This window comes from Ranitomeya variabilis, chromosome 2, assembly GCF_051348905.1.
Source record: "Ranitomeya variabilis isolate aRanVar5 chromosome 2, aRanVar5.hap1, whole genome shotgun sequence".
Classification (NCBI taxonomy): Eukaryota; Metazoa; Chordata; class Amphibia; order Anura; family Dendrobatidae; genus Ranitomeya; species Ranitomeya variabilis.
Window position 1 is genome coordinate 232,426,402 of NC_135233.1, and position 21,637 is coordinate 232,448,038.

Below are 21,637 nucleotides of genomic sequence, written 5' to 3' on the forward strand. Positions count from 1 at the left end.
AGCATGCTTTTACATATGGATGTAGTGCTATGGCTGTATAGGTTCTCCCCAATAATAATTATACATTTCTTTATAGCGATACGATGTGCCAGTCATGAATAATCCTAAGTCATATGTAAATCAGACGGGGAGTTGACTGGGGGGGGTGTATATGCACTTGAAATAAGCAGTCCAAGTGTACGGACACTCCCCCAGTGCACTTCCAGTGTGATTTGCATAGGAATTCTATGTTAGATTTTTCATGACTAGTACATCAGATCTCTATAAAGAAGGCATACGGTAATTATTATTGGAGGAGAAGCCCCTAAACAGACATACCACTACTTCTATATGTAAAAACGCACCAACAGGTTCCCTTTAAAGGAAGCTTGCAGCATAATGCTCTTATTCCCATAACCTCTATCTTAGCATTTAGTGCCCCACATACATAAAATGGGCGTCATCCGATTTCATCTGATAATCAGACAGATAACTTTTCACTGGAACGGTCGGGAAGGCTCAGGTTCAGCCAGTTACATGATCTAATGAGGAATATGCTGCTCTCCACTGAAAATGTATAGGGAATGTAGCAGCCATATCACTTGTCACCCACCTTTCCCGGTAATTGAGATGCTATAAAACACGATGCCTGAATATGTAAAGGGGCGCAGTATTTTTCTTTTGCCTGGCTTTACATGCACACACCTGAGGATCATGCGCTTTCTATGCGAAGAATTCCAGCTTATAGCCTCTGGAGAGGCGGACATTCCTGGGGGCTGGGATGGATTTCACTAGCTTCTTCCCAGTATTTGCAGAAGTTAAGTGTGAGCGGCATCTGGGGGAGGTGAATTTTGCTTAGTTCTCGCTGGTATCAGTGCCTCCCTCCAGAGCTCAGACCAGGATGAGCCCAGGCAGAGAGCAGCAGTGCCAGGCGGGCAGGAGGGTGTGAGGTGGGCACAGGTATGTAGCAGCTGGGCGATGCCGGTATATAACAATGCACTAGTATGTTCTATATTAAGTCGTACAATATGTCGGTACATGTTTTGTCAGCCACTGTTGGTAGGAACCCCCTCGTCTGACTGGTGTGCACTACAATGCTCTACATTCACGCCACATGCAAACAGTTTACATTGTGGCAGCCATCACCCTGCACATTGTAACCGCTCTGAATAGAAACACATGCAGCAGAGCAGAGCAAACATGGCTCTATCATCAAGACTGCCAAAATTGTAAGTGCTCAGAGCTAAAGTACTTCTGTTTTCTGACCACTGAAATTATTTAGAGGACGGATATGCCCTGTTAGTTCTTAGGATGATTGTGGGCTGTTATGTAATCGTCAATGTATCCTTAAGAGCCCAAGTTGGTAAAGCGCAGGTCCTTAACAATCAGTATCAGGAAAAAGAGTGACAAAATTCTGATGGGAAAAGTCTCCTAAAGAACAGTCGATTTAGGTCAGCAAGGCCAAGGTCTTGGGCGATTGTGGAAGATTTGGTCGGATAAGGTGTTGGTCCTGTTCTGATGTATAAGGGGTACAGAAATTGCAGTCTGTTGCTTGATGGTCCTGAGGACTGTAGAACTATAATGGTTGGGGCCCCTGGTCCAGATTTTGCTTTGGGCTCTGAATTTGCAGACTTACAACAAAAAAACAAAACTTCTTCACCTGTTTCCTGAATAATGCTGCAATTCTGAAAAGTCTAAAGTACTTGACTCATCAGAAAATTGAGTGTGAATGCCCGCCGCCGCCCGGTCTGACCCTGAATAACTGTTGCTTGGTTAGGCTGATTAGTACCTTGTCTGTGTCTTTAGGGTCAGCGGCAGGTTTTCACTTTCTTTTGTGTTTTGGTGGACAAGTTGTTATGTTGGGACACTGTAATGAAATGAAAGACTCCACTTTTCATGAAATCGAAAATATAGAATATAAAATCAATACATAAATATTAGACTGAAGTTGGATGAGCCTGTTCTTTTAGTTGGGTCTAGACAACCATTGGTTCCTAAGAATCAGAACAACTACTTTAGTATGAAGAGAAGCAGAGATGACCAAATGAAAATGTATGGAAACTTACCTGCAGGGCTGTGGAGTCAGTAAGCCAAACCTCTGACTCCTCAATTTCTCAGACTCCACAGCACTGGTCACTACTGAGCATGTACATGAAGTGCAGCACAGATTTATCTCATCTACGACTCCACAGCACTGGTCACTACTGAGCCTGTACATAAAGTGCGGCACAGATTCATCTCATCCATGACTCCACAGGTCTTGTCACTAGTGAGCCTGTACATAAAGTGCGGCACAGAGTCATCTCATCTATGACTCCTCAGCACTTGTCACTACTGAGCCTGTACAGTGCACACAGATTCATCTCGTCTAAAAGCCCAGATACTTAGATCTGGAACAGAACAGACATTTATAGGACAGTTAATAACTCTACAAAATCTTATGAAAAAAATGTACAGCACATCCTGCATTGTACTACTTTACCCAACTTACTATATATTTTAAAAGTCGGAGTTGGTCCATTTTATACCAATTCCAACTTGTCCAGAACGAACTCAGACTCGGACTCCACGGCACTGCATACCTGCTGGCCCCCTGCATCCCTCACCCGTGCTGCCTAGATCACCAGTCATTCTCCTCCACCCCTTCTGATGGAGGATGATATGTGACTGCTGCAGCCAATCAGTGGCCCCAAAGCTTGTCTTTCCAGAGCTGGAAGAGACAGACTCCTAGATCTCTTCTGTCCCAGAATGAATGTCACAGCTGCAGCCAATCAATGGCCTTGGACCAGCTGCAGTGGTCTCATGATGTTCCCCACGAAAACAGGGAGGGAAGAAAAAAATGTGCAGCGAGGGGAAGAATGCAGGGGTCCAGTAGCTACCTGCCTTTTATTATATGCCTAGACTACTATAGGCTCATTTTTAACCCCTTCATGACTCAGCCTATTTTGGCCTTAATGACCTGGCCGTTTTTTGCAATTCTGACCAGTGTCCCTTTATGAGGTAATAACTCAGGAACGCTTCAACGGATCCTAGCGATTCTGAGATTGTTTTTTCGTGACATCTTGGGCTTCATGTTAGTGGTAAATTTAGGTCGATAATTTCTGAGTTTATTTGTGAAAAAAACGGAAATTTGGCGAAAATTTTGAAAATTTCGCAATTTTCACATTTTTAATTTTTATTCTGTTAAACCAGAGAGTTATGTGACACAAAATAGTTAATAAATAACATTTCCCACATGTCTACTTTACATCAGCACAATTTTGGAAACAACATTTTTTTTTGCTAGGAAGTTATAAGGGTTAAAATTTGACCAGTGAATTCTCATTTTTACAACAAAATTTACAAAACCATTTTTTTTAGGGACCACCTCACATTTGAAGTCATTTTGAGGGTTCTATATGGCTGAAAATACCCAAAAGTGACACCATTCTAAAAACTGCACCCCTCAAGGTGCTCAAAACCACATTCAAGAAGTTTATTAACCCTTCAGGTGTTTCACAGCAGCAGAAGCAACATGGAAGTAAAAAATGAACATTTAACTTTTTAGTCACAAAAATGATCTTTTAGCAACAATTTTTTTATTTTCCCAAGGGTAAAAGGAGAAACTGACCACGAACCTTGTTGTCCAATTTGTCCTGAGTACGCTGATACCTCATATGTGGGGGTAAACCACTGTTTGGGCGCACGGCAGGGCTCGGAAGGGAAGGAGCGCCATTTGACTTTTTGAATGAAAAATTATCTCCATCGCTAGCGGACACCATGTCACGTTTGGAGAGCCCCTGTGTGCCTAAACATTGGAGCTACCCCACAAGTGACCCCATTTTGGAAACTAGACCCCCCAAGGAACTTATCTAGAAGCATAGTGAGCACTTTAAACCCTCAGGTGCTTCACAAATTGATCCGTAAAAATGAAAAAGTACTTTTTTTTCACACAAAATTTCTTTTAGCCTCAGTTTTTTCATTTTCAGATGGGCAACAGGATAAAATGGATCCTAAAATTTGTTGGGCAATTTCTCCTGAGTACGCCGATACCTCATATGTGGGGGTAAACCACTGTTTGGGTGCACGGCAAGGCTCGGAAGGGGAGGCGCGCCATTTGACTTTTTGAATGGAAAATTAGCTCCAATCGTTAGCGGACACCATGTCGCGTTTGGAGAGCCCCTGTGTGCCTAAACATTGGAGCTCCCCTACAAGTGACCCCATTTTGGAAACTAGACCCCCCAAGGAACTTATCTAGATGCATAGTGAGCACTTAAAACCCCCAGGTGCTTCACAGAAGTTTATAACGCAGAGCCGCGAAAATAAAAAATAATTTTTCTTTCCTCAAAAATGATTTTTAGCCCGGAATTTTTTATTTTCCCAAGGGTAATAGGAGAAATTGGAGCCCAAATGTTGTTGTCCAGTTTGTCCTGAGTACGATGATACCCCATATGTGGGGGTAAACCAGTGTTTGGGCGCACGGCAGGGCTCGGAAGGGAAGGCACGTCATTTGGCTTTTTGAATGGAAAATTAGCTCCAATCATTAGCGGACACCATGTCGCGTTTGGAGAGCCCCTGTGTGCCTAAACATTGGAGCTCCCCCACAAGTGACCCCATTTTGGAAACTAGACCTCCCAAGGAACTAATCTAGATGTGTGGTGAGCACTTTGAACCCCCAAGTGCTTCACAGAAGTTTATAACGCAAAGCCGTGAAAATAATAAATGTGTTTCCTTTCCTCAAAAATATTTTTTTTAGCCCAGAATTTTTTAATTTTCCCAAGGGTAACAGGAGAAATTTGACCCCAAAAGTTGTTGTCCAGTTTGTCCTGAGTACGCTGATACCCCATATGTGGGGGTAAACCACTGTTTGGGCACATGCCGGGGCTCGGAAGAGAAGTAGTGACGTTTTTGAATGCAGACTTTGATGGAATGGTCTGTGGGCATCATGTTACGTTTGCAGAGCCCCTGATGTGCCTAAACAGTAGAAACCCCCCACAAGTGACCCCATTTTGGAGACTAGACCCCCCAAGGAACTTATCTAGATGTGTGGTGAGCAAGTTCAACCCCCAAGTGCTTCACAGAAGTGTACAACACAGAGCCGTGAAAATAAAAAATCATTTTTCTTTCCTCAAAAAAGATGTTTTAGCAAGCAATTTTTTATTTTCACAAGGGTAACAGGAGAAATTGGACCACAATATTTGTTGCCCAGTTTGTTGTGAGTACGCTGATACCCCATATGTGGGGGTAAACCACTGTTTGGGCGCACGTCAGGGCTCGGAAGGGAAGTAGTGACATTTGAAATGCAGACTTTGATGGAATGGTCTGCGGGCGTCACGTTGCATTTGCAGAGCCCCTGATGTGCCTAAACAGTAGAAACCCCCCACAAGTGACCCCATTTTGGAAACTAGACCCCCCAAGGAACTTATCTAGATGTGTGGTGAGCACGTTCAACCCCCAAGTGCTTCACAGAAGTTTACAACGCAGAGCCGTGAAAATAAAAAATAATTGTTCTTTCCTCAAAAATTATGTTTTAGCAAGTAATTTTTTATTTTTGCAAGGGTAACAGGAGAAATTGGACCCCAACATTTGTTGCCCAGTTTGTCCTGAGTACGCTGGTACCCCATATGTGGGGGTAAACCTCTGTTTGGGCGCACGTCGGGGCTTGGAAGGGAGGGAGCACCATTTGACTTTTTGAACGCAAGATTGGCTGGAATCAATGGTGGCGCCATGCTGCGTTTGGAGTCCCCTGATGTGCCTAAACAGTGGAAACCCCTCAATTCTAACTTCAACACTAACCCCAACACACCCCTAACCCTAATCCCAACTGTAGCCATAACCCTAATCACAACCCTAACCCCAACACACCCCTAACCACAACCCTAACCCCAACACACCCGTAACCCTAATCCCAACCCTAACCCTAATCCTAACCCTAATCCGAACCCTAACCCTAATCCCAACCCTAACCACAACTGTAACCCCAACACACCCCTAACCCTATCCGTAACCCTAACCACAAGCCTAATCTTAACCCTATTTCCAACCCTAGCCCTAATTCCAACCCTAACTCTAATTCCAACCCTAACCCTAAGGCTATGTGCCCACGTTACGGATTCGTGTGAGATTTTTCCGCACGATTTTTGAAAAATCTGCAGGTAAAAGGCACTGCGTTTTACCTGCGGATTTACAGCGGATTTCCAGTGTTTTTTTGTGCGGATTTCACCTGCGGATTCCTATTGAGGAACAGGTGTAAAACGCTGTGGAATCTGCACAAAGAATTGACATGCTGCGGAAAATACAACGCAGCGTTTCCGCACGGAATTTTCCGCACCATGGGCACAGCAGATTTGGTTTTCCATAGGTGTACATGGTACTGTAAACCTGATGGAAAACTGCTACGAATTCGCAGCGGCCAATCCGCTGCGGATCCGCGGCCAATCCGCTGCGGATCCACGGCCAATCCGCTGCGGATCCGCAGCCAAATCCGCACTGTGTGCACATGCACTAACCCTACCCCTAACCCTACCCCTAACCCTACCCCTAACCCTACCCCTAGCCCTAACCCTACCCCTAACCCTAACCCTAACCCTACCCCTACCCCTAACCCTAACCCTACCCCTAGTTCTAACCCTAGTTCTAACCCTAATCCTAGTGGAAAAAGAAAAAAAAATATTTTCTTTTTTTTATTATTGTCCCTACCTATGGGGGTGATAAAGAGGGGGGGTCATTTACTATTTTTTTTATTTTGATCGCTGTGATAGGTTATATCACAGTGATCAAACTATACCTGGAACGAATCTGCCGGCCGGCAGATTCGGCGGGCGCACTGCGCATGTGCCCGCCATTTTGGAAGATGGCGGCGCCCATGGAGAAGACGGATGGACACCGGGAGCCTCGGTAAGTATAAGGGGGTGGAGATCGGGGCACGGGGGGGCGTCGGAGCACGGGGGTGGCATAGGAGCACGGGGGGAGCGGACAGGACGGGGGAGCGGAGCACAAGACGGAGGGGAGCGGACCAGAGATCGGTGGCTTGGGGGAGCGATCGGTGGGGTGGGTGGGGGGTCACATCAGTGTTTCCAGCCATGGCCGATGATATTGCAGCATCGGCCATGGCTGGATTGTAATATTTCACCAGTTTTTTAGGTGAAATATTACAAATCGCTCTGATTGGCAGTTTCACTTTCAACAGCCAATCAGAGCGATCGTAGCCACGGGGGGGGGGGGTGAAGCCACCCCCCCCTGGACTGAAGTACCACTCCCCCTGTCCCTGCAGATCGGGTGAAATTGGAGTTAACCCTTTCACCCGATCTGCAGGGACGCAATCAATCCATGACGCCACATAGGCGTCACAGGTCGGATTGGCACCGACTTTCATGACGCCTACGTGGCGTCAAAGGTCGGGAAGGGGTTAAAGTAAAAATAAAATAGTGATAAACCCTTTCATATCAGACAAGATTATAGATATTTCATTGTCATGGTAGATTACATGCATACGAGATTCCTATTGAAAAGAAGAAAAGACTATAATGAGGTCCTGCAATCCTTCCTTCTATGCATGTAGGTTATCCATCCTCTTCTCATCTGACAAGAAGAGGGGTTGAGGGGTCTATTGGCACTCTTTAAAATGTCTCAGAGCCACACAAATGGTCAGACCCAGAAGATGCAACGAAAGCAGCCCCCTCTCCTTCCTCCCCCATACAGGCTCCCCTGAGCACTGCTCCCTGACAAACAAAAGGATCAGGTGATTGAATTCCAACCATCCGATCCTTATGTCCCCCCACAAAACCTGTTATGGGAGACACCACAATACACAATAGATGGTCTGATGAGCCCACTGGGTTAAAATGATATTTTTTTCTAATCTGTATGCGAACCTTACAATTGCAGATGTCTGAATTTTCGCAGTTCTCCTGTGCAAGATCCCTCATCTTTCTAATAAGTAAACAGTCTCTTAATGCATCCCCTTTTCCTTTTGTGCTGTTTTGGTTATGTGTATGTTGTCTTGCTGCTACACATCTACCCCAAATCCTCAAAAACAGAAAGTACAGTCTACGGTTAACCCTCTGAATGCCAGAGTGCTAGAATTCGACTAGTCTGTTGCTAGAGAGCAATGCCAGTGCAGTGGTGGAAAGAAGTTTTGTGTGGACTGATTACAGGGTAGACATAAAGGTTTTCTCCAGTGTTGGTCAGATCAGTATTGGGAGGTGAGCATTATCGTCAGGTAATAATAATAATAATAATCTTTATTTATATAGCGCCACCATATTTCGCAGTGCTTTACAGCTTAACAGTTTCAAACACAACAGTCATAAGTAATAACGTTAACAATACAATAATTAAAGCACAACAAGACGACCCTGCTCGTGAGAGCTTACAATCTACAACAGTGTTTCTCAACTCCAGTCCTCAAGACCCCACAACAGGTCATGTTTTCAGGATTTCCTTAGTATTGCATAGGCGATGGAATTAAAGGTAAGGTACCGCGTTTGTAGATCATTAATTAATCAATGTAATGTAGCATAACATGCTGTTATAACCAAGATTTGAATGCATGTAAAACAGATTTCATGAGTTATACGAGCAGAAAGAAGGAACTGGGGGCTGACATCTTGGTTTCACAGCAGTAGCACAACACTAGCAGTGTCATATTACGGCACCCCATGGACATAGGAGATAATAGACCCTATCTATAACATTGAAGAGGCATTAGCAGTGAGCTGGGCACGCCTCTGTGGGCTGTACAACTCACTGCTGTAGGTGTGACTGGCCGCCATTTTACTATAGCCCAGTGCTATCTGCCAGATCCACTTGCTCTCTATCGCTGCAGGACAGAAGCGCTGACTGGAGCCGGAGAGTGCGGGTGATTTATCTCCCTGCTCCTCTGTCTGTACTCCAGGCACTGCACGTTCTGAGCAGACATCCTCTGCTCCTCACACGCTGCCCTCCCTGGGTGCTTTTCCTGCTATGTCTCCGCCTCCCCACTTGCACACAGTCCCGGAGATCAAGCTGCATTCTCTCCTCCCCCCCCCCCCCCCCCCCGTGTCGCTCTTCCTCCTCTCCTCCCTGCCTTCTCTCTCCGTGTCCTTCCTCCTCCTCTCCCCATGTCGCTCTCCCTCCTCTCCCCCCTGCATTCTCTGCCCCCCCCCGTGTCGCTCTCCCCCCTGCATTCTCTGCCCCCCCCCATGTCGCTCTCCCCCCGTGTCGCTCTCCTTCCTCTCCCCCCTGCATTCTCTCCCCGTGTGGGGGGGTCTCTATGCGTGTGTGCAAGCATCGTCCGATGGGACTACAAGTCCCATCGGACGATGCCTGCTAGACTGACAGTGATTGACTCATTAGCCAATGATGGGACAGTAATAGTCCCATCATCCGGCTAATGTGTTGAATAAAAAAAAAACAATACTCCATCCATACATGCTACATACATGCTACATACATCCATACATGCTACATACATGCTATATACATGCTACATACATCCTGCACACACACATGCTACATACATCCTGCACACACACATGCTACACACATCCTGCACACACATGCTACACACACATGCTACACACAATACATATAGACATACAGTACATTAAACATAAATTTCATACTCACCATTACTTGTCATTTTGTTCCCCGAAGCCAGTGTCATCTGTAAAAAATATGAAAAAAACAAACAACCAATATACTCCCTGTCCGCAGAAATCCACGAGTGTCCCACGACGATCTCCCATGGAAAGCAGCAGCATCAGATAATGCGATTGCTCTCCAGGGGCTCCAGGAACACAATGAGGGCAGGAAGGTATCCTTCCACCACTGTATTCCTCCGCCGCTGTAAAAAAAAAAGTCCCTAGTCTCACTTTATGGCATTGCTGGGTGAGACATTTTCCCATGCAGCAATTGGCATAAAGTGACACTTTGAACTCAGGTAACCTCAGTGATGCACTGCAGGAGCCATTGTCTCCTGTCAGTGTGTCACTGAGGGTCCTATAGAGCAGTGACATCACCCGATGTCACTGTTCTATAGGGGAGATCGTCGTGGAACACTCGTTATTAATTGGACTACGGCGGACAGGTAGTATACGGTTTATTATTTTAAGTTTTTTGCAAGCGCTGAAGTATGGTGAAATGAAGAATATTAACCCCTTCACCCCCAAGGGTGGTTTGCACGTTAATGACCGGGCCAATTTTTACAATTCTGACCACTGTCCCTTTATGAGGCTATAACTCTGGAACGCTTTGACGGATCTTGGCGATTCTGACATTGTTTTCTCGTGACATATTGTACTTCATGTTAAAGGTAAAATTTATTCGATATAACTTGCGTTTATTTGTGAAAAAAATGGAAATTTGGCGAAAATTTTGAAAATTTTGCAATTTTCCAACTTTGAATTTTTGTGCCCTTAAATCACAGACATATGTCACGCAAAATACTTAATAAGTAACATTTCCCACATGTCTACTTTACATCAGTACAATTTTGGAACCAAAATTTTTTTTTGTGACGGAGTTATAAGGGTTAAAAGTTGACCAGCAATTTCTCATTTTTACAACACCATTTTTTTTTAGGGACCACATCTCATTTGAAGTCATTTTGAGGGGTCTATATGATAGAAAATACTCAAGTGTGACACCATTCTAAAAACTGCACCCCTCAAGGTGCTCAAAACCACATTCAAGAAGTTTATTAACCCTTCAGGTGTTTCACAGGAATTTTTGGAATGTTTAAATAAAAATGAACATTTAACTTTTTTTCACACAAAATTTATTTCAGCTCCAATTTGTTTTATTTTACCAAGGGTAACAGGAGAAAATGGACCCCCAAAGTTGTTGTACAATTTGTCCTGAGTACGATGATACCCCATATGTGGGTGTAAACCATTGTTTAGGCGCATGGCAGAGCTTGGAAGGGAAGGAGCGCCATTTGACTTTTCAATGCAAAATTGACTGGAATTGAGATGGGACGCCATGTTGCGTTTGGAGAGCCCCTGATGTGCCTAAACATTGAAACTCCCTACAAGTGACACCATTTTGGAAAGTAGACCCCCTAAGGAACTTATCTAGATGTGTGGTGAGCACTTTGACCCACCAAGTGCTTCACAGAAGTTTATAATGCAGAGCCGTAAAAATAAAAAATCATATTTTTTCACAAAAATGATCTTTTCGCCCCCAATTTTTTATTTTCCCAAGGGTAAGAGAAGAAATTGGACCCCAAAAAATGTTGTGCAATTTGTCCTGAGTACGCTGATACCCCATATGTGGGTGTAAACCATTGTTTGGGCGCATGGCAGAGCTTGGAAGGGAAGGAGCGCCATTTGACTTTTCAATGCAAAATTGACTGGAATTGAGATGGGACGCCATGTTGCGTTTGGAGAGCCCCTGATGTGCCTAAACATTGAAACTCCCTACAAGTGACACCATTTTGGAAAGTAGACCCCCTAAGGAACTTATCTAGATGTGTGGTGAGCACTTTGACCCACCAAGTGCTTCACAGAAGTTTATAATGCAGAGCCGTAAAAATAAAAAATCATATTTTTTCACAAAAATGATCTTTTCGCCCCCAATTTTTTATTTTCCCAAGGGTAAGAGAAGAAATTGGACCCAAAAAAATGTTGTGCAATTTGTCCTGAGTACGCTGATACCCCATATGTGGGTGTAAACCATTGTTTGGGCGCATGGCAGAGCTTGGAAGGGAAGGAGCGCCATTTGACTTTTCAATGCAAAATTGACTGGAATTGAGATGGGACGCCATGTTGCGTTTGGAGAGCCCCTGATGTGCCTAAACATTGAAACTCCCTACAAGTGACACCATTTTGGAAAGTAGACCCCCTAAGGAACTTATCTAGATGTGTGGTGAGCACTTTGACCCACCAAGTGCTTCACAGAAGTTTATAATGCAGAGCCGTAAAAATAAAAAATCATATTTTTTCACAAAAATGATCTTTTTGCCCCCAATTTTTTATTTTCCCAAGGGTAAGAGAAGAAATTGGACCCCAAAAAATGTTGTGCAATTTGTCCTGAGTACGCTGATACCCCATATGTGGGTGTAAACCATTGTTTGGGCGCATGGCAGAGCTTGGAAGGGAAGGAGCGCCATTTGACTTTTCAATGCAAAATTGACTGGAATTGAGATGGGACGCCATGTTGCGTTTGGAGAGCCCCTGATGTGCCTAAACATTGAAACTCCCTACAAGTGACACCATTTTGGAAAGTAGACCCCCTAAGGAACTTATCTAGATGTGTTTTGAGAGCTTTGAACCCCCAAGTGTTTCACTACAGATTATAACGCAGAGCCGTGAAAATATATATTTTTTTTTTTCTCAAAAATGATTTTTTAGCCCCCAGCTTTGTATTTTTACAAGGGTAACAGAATAAATTAAACCCCAAAATTTGTTTTCCAATTTGTCCTGAGTACGCTGATACCCCATATGTGGGGGGGAACCACTGTTTGGGCGCATGACAGAGCTCGGAAGGGAAGGAGCGCCATTTGGAATGCAGACTTAAATGGATTGGTCAGCAGCCGTCACGTTGCATTTGCAGAGCCCCTGATGTACCCAAACAGTACAAACCCCCCACAAGTGACCCCATATTGGAAACTAGACCTCCCAAGGAACTTATCTAGATGTGTTTTGAGAACTTTGAACCCCCAAGTGTTTCACTAAAGTTTATAGCGCAAAGCCGTGAAAATAAAAATTCTTTTTTTTTTTTCACAAAAATGATTTTTTAGCCCCCAGTTTTGTATTTTCACAAGGGTAACAGGATAAATTAGACCCCAAAAGTTGTTATCCAATTTGTCCTGAGTACGCTGATACCCCATATGTCGGGGGGAACCACTGTTTGGGCGCATGACAGAGCTCGGAAGGGAAGGAGCGCCATTTGGAATGCAGCCTTAAATGGATTGGTCTGCAGGCGTCACGTTGCATTTGCAGAGCCCCTGATGTACCCAAACAGTACAAACCCCCCACAAGTGACCCCATATTGGAAACTAGACCTCCCAAGGAACTTATCTAGATGTGTTGTGAGAACTTTGAACCCCCAAGTGTTTCACTACAGTTTATAATGCAGAGCCGTGAAAATAAAACATCTTTTTTTTCCCACAAAAATGATTTTTAGCCCCCCAAATTTTTATTTTCCTAAGGATAACAAGAGAACTTGGACCCCAGAAGTTGTTGTTCAATTTGTCCCGAGTACGCTGATAACACATATGTTGGGGTAAACCCCTTTTTGGGCGCACGGGAGAGCTCGGAAGGGAAGGAGCACTGTTTTACTTTTTCAACGCAGAATTGGCTGGAATTGAGATTGGACGCCATGTCGCGCTTGGAGAGCCCCTGATGTGCCTGGACAGTGGAAACCCCCCAATTCTACCTGAAACCCTAACCCAAACACACCCCTAACCCTAATCCCAACGGTAACCCTAACCACACCCCTAGCCCTGACACACCCATAATTCTAATCCCAACCCTAATCCAAACGTAAATGTAATCCAAACCCTAACCCTAACTTTAGCCCCAACCCTAACTTTAGCCCCAACCCTAACTTTACCTCCAACCCTAGCCCTAACCCTAACCCTACCCCTAACCCTAACCCTAAACGTGACTGAAATACGTGGCACTGAAATACGTGGCACTGAAATACGTGGCACTGAAATACGTGGCACTGAAATACGTGGCACTGAAATACGTGGCACTGAAATACGTGATACGTGGCACTTAAATACGTGGCACTGAAACACGTGGCACTGAAATACGTGGCACTGAAATACGTGGCACTGAAATACGTGGCACTGAAATACGTGGCACTTAAATAAGTGGCACTGAAATACGTGGCACTGAAATACGTGGCACTGAAATACGTGGCACTGAAATACGTGATACGTGGCACTTAAATACGTGGCACTGAAACACATGGCACTGAAACACATGGCACTGAAATACGTGGCACTGAAATACGTGGCACTGAAATACGTGGCACTGAAATATGTGATACGTGGCACTTAAATACGTTGCACTGAAACACGTGGCACTGAAATACGTGATACGTGGCACTGAAATACGTGGCACTGAAATACGTGGCACTGAAATACGTGCAACTGAAATACGTGGTACTAAAATATGTGGCACTGAAATACGTGATACGTGGCACTGAAATACGTGGCACTGAAATACGTGATACGTGGCACTGAAATACGTGGCACTGAAATATGTGATACGTGGCACTTAAATACGTTGCACTGAAATACGTGGCACTGAAATACGTGGCACTGAAATACGTGATACGTGGCACTTAAATACGTGGCACTGAAACACGTGGCACTGAAATACGTGGCACTGAAATACGTGGCACTGAAATATGTGATACGTGGCACTTAAATACGTTGCACTGAAACACGTGGCACTGAAATACGTGATACGTGGCACTGAAATACGTGGCACTGAAATACGTGGCACTGAAATACGTGCAACTGAAATACGTGGTACTAAAATATGTGGCACTGAAATACGTGATATGTGGCACTGAAATACGTGGCACTGAAACACGTGGCACTGAAATACGTGATACGTGGCACTGAAATACATGGCACTGAAATACGTGGCACTGAAATACGTGGCACTGAAATACGTGGCACTGAAATACGTGGCACTATGACTGTCAGAAAATGTTCATTAAACGGTTAGGGGTGAGGTTAGGGGTAGAGTTAGGGTTAGGGTTTGGATCCCTTTATCACCTTGATGGTGGTGGGTGGCTTTTCAGTGTGTTTTCTGTTTTTTTCGATAAAAATGCATGCGTTTTTAACGCAAACAAACGCATGTGCTTAAAAACGCAAGAAAATACTGCAGGTTGTATTTCTGAAAATGAACGCACGCAGAAAAAAACCGCATGCGTTTGAAAACGCGACCAAACGCGTACAAAAAAACCGCATGCGTTTTCAATGTTAAATATAGGGAAAAAACGCATGCGTTTTTTTGTGCAAAAAACGCTGCAGACAAAAACGCAAGTGTGAAACCAGCGACGCTTTTTATAGCAAAAAAGTTTTTGCGTCTCCACATTTTGAGACCTATAATTTTTCCACATTTGCTCCACAGAGTCATGTGAGGTCTTGTTTTTTGCGGGACGAGTTGACGTTTTTATTGGTAACATTTTCGGACACGTGACCGTTTTTGATCGCTTTTTATTCCGATTTTTGTGAGGCAGAATGACCAAAAACCTGCTATTCATGAATTTCTTTTGGGAGAGGCGTTTATACCGTTCCGGGTTTGGTAAAATTGATAAAGCAGTTTTATTCTTCGGGTCAGTACGATTACAGCGATATCTCATTTATATCATTTTTTTTATGTTTTGGCGCTTTTATACGATAAAAACTATTTTATAGAAAAAATAATTATTTTGGTATCGCTTTATTCTCAGGACTATAACTTTTTTATTTTTTTGCTGATGATGCTGTATGGCGGCTTGTTTTTTGCGGGACAAGATGACGTTTTCAGAGGTACCATGGATATTTATATCAGTCTTTTTGATCGCGTGTTATTCCACTTTTTGTTCGGCGGTATAGTAATAAAGCGTTGTTTTTTGCCTCGTTTTTTTTTTTTTTTCTTACGGTGTTTACTGAAGGGGTTAACTAGTGTGGCAGTTTTATAGGTTGGGTCGTTACGGACGTGGCGATACTAAATATGTGTACTTTTATTGTTTTGTTTTTTTAATTTAGATAAAGAAATGTATTTATGGGAATAATATTTTTTTTTTTTTTTCATTATTTTGGAATATTTTTTTTTATTTTTTTTTACACATTTGGAAATTATTTTTTTTACTTTTTTACTTTGCCCCAGGGGGGGACAATACAGATCGGTGATCTGCCAGTTTGCATAGCACTCTGACAGATCACCGATCTGCGAGAAGTGCAGGCTGCTTCACAGTGCCTGCTCTGAGCAGGCGTCTGTGAAGCCACCTCCCTCCCTGCAGGACCCGGATCCGCGGCCATCTTGGATCCGGGTCTGGAGCAGGCAGGGAGGGAGGTAAGACCCTCGCAGCAACGCGATCACATCGCGTTGCTGCGGGGGGCTCAGGGAAGCCCGCAGGGAGCCCTCTCCCTGCGCGATGCTTCCCTGCATCGCCGGCACATCGCGATCATGTTTGATCGCGGTGTGCCGGGGGTTAATGTGCCGGGGGCGGTCCGTGACCGCTCCTGGCACATAGTGCCGGATGTCAGCTGCGATATGCAGCCGACACCCGGCCGCGATCGGCCGCGCTCCCCCCCGTGAGCGCGGCCGATCGGCTATGACGTACTATCCCGTCGGCGGTCATACGGGCCCACCCCACCTCGACGGGATAGTACGTCAAATGTCGGGAAGGGGTTAAAATACTTTTTCCTAATGTGTGTGTGTTTTATTAACCCTTTTCTTATTATTGGATTAATAACGGATAGGCGTCTTATTTACGCCTCTCCGTTACTAACCCGGCTTAATGTCACCTTACGATAGCAAGGTGACATTAACCCCTTATTACCCCATATCCCACCGCTACACGGGAGTGGGAAGAGAGGGGCTAAGTGCCAGAATTGGCGCATCTTACAGATGCACCATTTCTGGGGCGGCTGCGGACTGGTATTTGTAGCCGGGTGGGGGGGGGGCAATATCCATGGCCCCTCTCTAGGCTATGAATATCAGCCCGCACCTGTCTGCGTAGCCTTTCTGGCTATAAAATATAGGGGGACCCCACGTAATTTTTTTTTTGGGGGGTCCCCCTATTTTAATAGCCAGTAAAGGCTACGCAGACAGCTGCGGGCTGATATTCATAGAAGGCTACAAATATTGGCCCCCGGCTGTCGGCTTTCCCCCTCTGGCGCAGAAAATTGCGTGGGAGCCCACTCCATTTTTTTTTTTTTATTTTTAATTCAACGCTCAAAGGCCTCTTTCACACTTGCGTCGGTACGGGTCCGTCGCTATGCGTCGGGCCGACGTACCGACGCACGTTGTGAAATTTGTGCCCGACGTGGGCAGCGGATGCAGTTTTTCAACACATCCACTGCCCATTCTGAAGTCTGGAAGGAGGGGGCGGAGTTTTGGCCGCGCATGCGCGGTAGAAAATGGCGGACGCGATTGACAAAAAAGTTCACTTGAACAGTTTTTTGTGCCGACGGTCCGCCAAAACACGACGGATCCGTTGCACGACGGAAGCGGCGTGTGGCCATCCGTCACGATCCGTCACTAATACAAGTCTATGGGAAAAAAACGCATCCTGCGAGCACATTTGCAGGATCAGGTTTTTTCCGCCAGATACGGGTTTTTCCGCCGGATCCATTTTTTTTCCGCCGGATCCATTTTTTCCTGCAGGATCCGTTTTTTTCCGCCAGATCCGTTTTTTTTCGCCAGATCCATTTTTTTCCCCCCGGATCCATTTTTTCCTGCATGATCCGTTTTTTTTCCGCCAGATCCATTTTTTTTCCCCCGGATCCATTTTTTTTCCTGCCAGATCCGTTTTTTTTCCACCAGATCCGTATTTTTCCGCTGGATCAGTTTTTTTCCCGCCGGATCCGTTTTTTTCCGCCGGATCCGTTTTTTCCGCCGGGTCCGTTTTTTCCGCCGGATCAGTTTTTTCCCCGCCGGATGTTTTTTTCCGCCGGATCCGCTTTTTTCCGCCGGATCCGCTTTTTCCACCGGATGCGTTTTTTTCCGCCGGATCCGTTTTTTCAACCGGATCTGTTTTTTTCCACCAGATCCGTTTTTTTCCGCTGGATCCGTTTTTTCCTGCCGGATCCTTTTTTTTTTCGCCGGATCCGTTTTTTTTCGTCTGAACCGTTTTTTTCCGCCGGATCCGTTTTTTTATCTGATGCTGCTGCTTTCCACGGGAGATCGTTGTGGGACACTCATGGATTTCTGCGGACAGGGAGTATATTGGTTGTTTGTTTTTTTCATATTTTTTACAGATGACACTGGCTTCGGGGAACAAAGTGACAAGTAACGGTGAGTATGTAATCTATGTTATATGTAATGTATGAATGTACTGTATGTAGTATGTATGTATGGAGTATGTATGTATGGAGTATGTATGTATGGAGTATGAATGTAGTATGTATGTATGTAGCATGTATGGAGTATGTATGGAGTATTTTTTTTTTATATTTAACACATTAGCCGGATGATGGGACTACTACTGTCCCATCATTGGCTAATGTGTGAATCACTGTCAGTCTAGCAGGCATCGTCCGATGGGCCTTGTAGTCCCATCGGACGATGCCTACACAGACACAAAGACCCCCGGCAGGCCGTACACACCCCGGAGACGCCATACAGACCCCCCGGACAGGCCGTACAGACCCTCCGGCAGGCCGTACAGACCCCCTGGCAGGCACTCTCACAGAGGGTTAATACCAGCGGTAACGGACCACGTTATGCCGTGTTTGACGCACTCCGTAACCGCTGCTATTAACCCTGTGTGTCCCCAACTTTTTACTATTGATGCTGCCTATGCGACATCAATAGTAAAAAAAAATGTAATGTTAAAAATAATTAAAAAAACCTGCTATGCTCACCCTCCGTCGTTGCGTCCTCTCCTCGGCAGTGCAAGCGGCAGGCTCCAGTGCCAAGGATGGTATGCGAGAAGGACCTTCCATGACGTCACGGTCATGTGACCGCGATGTCATCACAGGTCCTGCGCACATCAAACCCTGGGACAGGAAGCTGCCGCGTGCAAAGCACACAGGCGACAGGACTACAAGGGCTCCCTCGGAAGGTGAGTATATGTTTATTTTTTATTTTAACTCTTTTTTTAACCTGTTACATACGTGGCTGGGCAATATACTACGTGGCTGGGCAATATACTACGTGACTGGGCAATATACTACGTGGACATGCATATTCTAGAATACCCGATGCGTTAGAATCGGGCCACCATCTAGTACCATATATGTATATATGCCATGGATGAGGCCACAGTAAAGTGTATCTTTATTTGGGACAAAAGGTAACTCACAGGTCATTGCAGATGATGATGATGATGATGATGATGAACATACAATTTGTCATTCCTCCTACACAGTCACATACCAGGGAGGAAGCCACTCAAGCCAGTGTAATATTGCACCTTTATTTGGGTCACATGGTAACTCATAGGCATTTATTTACAGCCCACAGACTCCACTCTACCTCTCTGCTGTCTGCTCCTCCCACATGAGTCACAGTCACACTTCACTGGCTCAATCTGAGAAGCTGCCAGGCCCAGACAAGAAAGACAAAAAAAAAAAGACTCAGCTCACTCACGCTGCAGAGCCGACTCCTTTCATTCACAGCAGGGAGCCGGCTCTTTGTGTTGGCTGGTTCACGAACGACACATCACTAACACACACACCACTTGTGTGATAGCAGATCACAGGGCAGTCACACACAAAATGGCTCTGCCCTGTGATGCTGCTCTTCATTCTGCCCCAGGGATATTAAACCACCCAAAAGGGGAGGGAAATGGTGATGTCAGCAGTTACTGCTCCAATTTTCCAGCTAACAGTAAAGCTGGTAAGTCTCACTATAGCTGCTTGAGGTCTAAAACGGAAAATGCTCCCCCTAGTGGTAAATATATATATTTGTAAGAAAATCTATAATATTTTTCATATAGAAATGTTTGCAAACAGTGCAAACATTGCATTAGTACATTTTATTTACTATTTTAAGCTTAATTTCACAAAAAAAACCTACAAGAAAACTGGTGGCACCTTCCCTTTAATGCTTGAGCAGGTGATGAAATTATCACCTGTGCAATACTAAGGATATCCTGAAAACATGACCTGTTGTGGGGTCTTGAGGACTGGAGTTGAGAAACACTGATCTACAATGAGGTGTGGGAGATACAATGTACAGGTGTGTATTTACAGTGATGTATTTACAATGATGGTTCAGCCATTTCAGGGGGTGGGGGATAGCTGGAAGTAGTGAATGGGCTACACACACACACACACACACACAAACATAAAATGACTTTGATTAGTGAATGTGATAGGCCGCTCTGAACAAATGTGTTTTGAGGGAGAGCATAAAACTATGCAAATTGTGGATGGTCCTAAAATCTTGGGGTAGAGCATTCCAGAGGATTGGTGCAGCATGGGAGAAGTCTTGGAGTCGGGAGTGGGAGGTACGGATTAGTGCAGAGGTTAGTCGAAAATCGTTTGCAGACCGCAGAGGTCGGTTAGGCCGACAGAAATGAGGGAGGAGATGTAAGGTGTGCCGCACTGTGGAGAGCTTTGTGGGTGAGAACAAGTACTTTGAATTGTATTCTAGCGAAGAGCGCACGCGTCTGAATACCGATTAGGTAACATCTATGACAGATGCACAATACCTGCTGATGGTGCACACATCCTGGCAGACATCTGGCAAAGCAATGTCATCAGCACTGCTCGAATGCCAGTGCCAGAAAAACTCCTTAATGCGATAGGTGAGGCTGGCGTCACACTCAGCGTATGAAAATACGGTCCGTTTTTTACGGCTGTAATACGCAGAAATGTTCCCAAAATAGTGATCCGTATGTCATCCGTAGGCAGGGAGTGGCTGCGTATTTTGCGCATGGCATCCTCCGTATGTAATCCGTATGGCATCCGTACTGCGATATTTTCTCGCAGGCTTGCAAAACCGACATCTAATAGATTTATGGGCTCAAATGTTCGTTAAAACATATATACAGCCTATATATATATATATATATATATATATATATATATATATATATATATATATATATATATATATATATATATATATATATATATATATATTGTAAGAATCATGTCGGTCTGGTAGTCGGGGGCAGGTATGTCTCGCCCAGGTATTTGTCCTATGTGAATTAGGCCGCTCAGTATCTTCAGGATACCGAGGGGTTAATAAGTGCAGGAATAAAGGCTGACCAGCTGGAGGTTTCAGGTGTCAGCCTGGGGCACACAGATTGCCTGTCTGAGACAAACGTGAGTGAGAGCGGTGCTCAAGGACTGTGTGTTGTTAGCTGGGTGGGAGAAGCCCCCCCAGTTGTTAGATAGCAGCTTATTTGTTTAGTTAGTGCCGGACAGTCTAGGATTTATTTTTATGTTTTGTTTTTTCCTATGTTGCTTTCACGTTAATAAATCTGACCTGAGGTCAGTCATCTTGGAAACCTGCTGTCGCCTCAGAGTTCAATGCACAAACCACGTGACCTTTGACCCCAGCAAAGGCGATCCCGGAGTGTTTTGTTACATTGTGGTGGAGAACGCGGGCATCACGTGGCACAGGCGACAGTATGGAAGACGTGGTGAAAGCCCTAGTACAGTCCACTGCCGCACTGAAATACGTGGCACTGAAATACGTGGCACTGAAATACGTGCAACTGAAATACGTGGTACTAAAATATGTGGCACTGAAATACGTGATACGTGGCACTGAAATACGTGGCACTGAAATACGTGATACGTGGCACTGAAATACGTGGCACTGAAATATGTGATACGTGGCACTTAAATACGTTGCACTGAAATACGTGGCACTGAAATACGTGGCACTGAAATACGTGATACGTGGCACTTAAATACGTGGCACTGAAACACGTGGCACTGAAATACGTGGCACTGAAATACGTGGCACTGAAATATGTGATACGTGGCACTTAAATACGTTGCACTGAAACACGTGGCACTGAAATACGTGATACGTGGCACTGAAATACGTGGCACTGAAATACG

At 44.9% G+C, this 21,637-nt stretch overlaps 1 protein-coding gene across 1 annotated transcript in view; it reads left to right on the forward strand.

Annotated features, from left to right (window-relative positions):
• Positions 1 to 812: 812 nt before the first annotated feature.
• The window catches only part of TOR4A (torsin family 4 member A), a 55,493-nt gene continuing 34,668 nt past the window's right edge, over positions 813 to 21,637 (forward strand). Inside the window, exon 1 of the mRNA XM_077284008.1 lies at positions 813 to 939. The gene's annotated coding sequence lies outside the window, so the exon portion shown is untranslated. The remainder of the gene's footprint in view (positions 940 to 21,637) is intronic.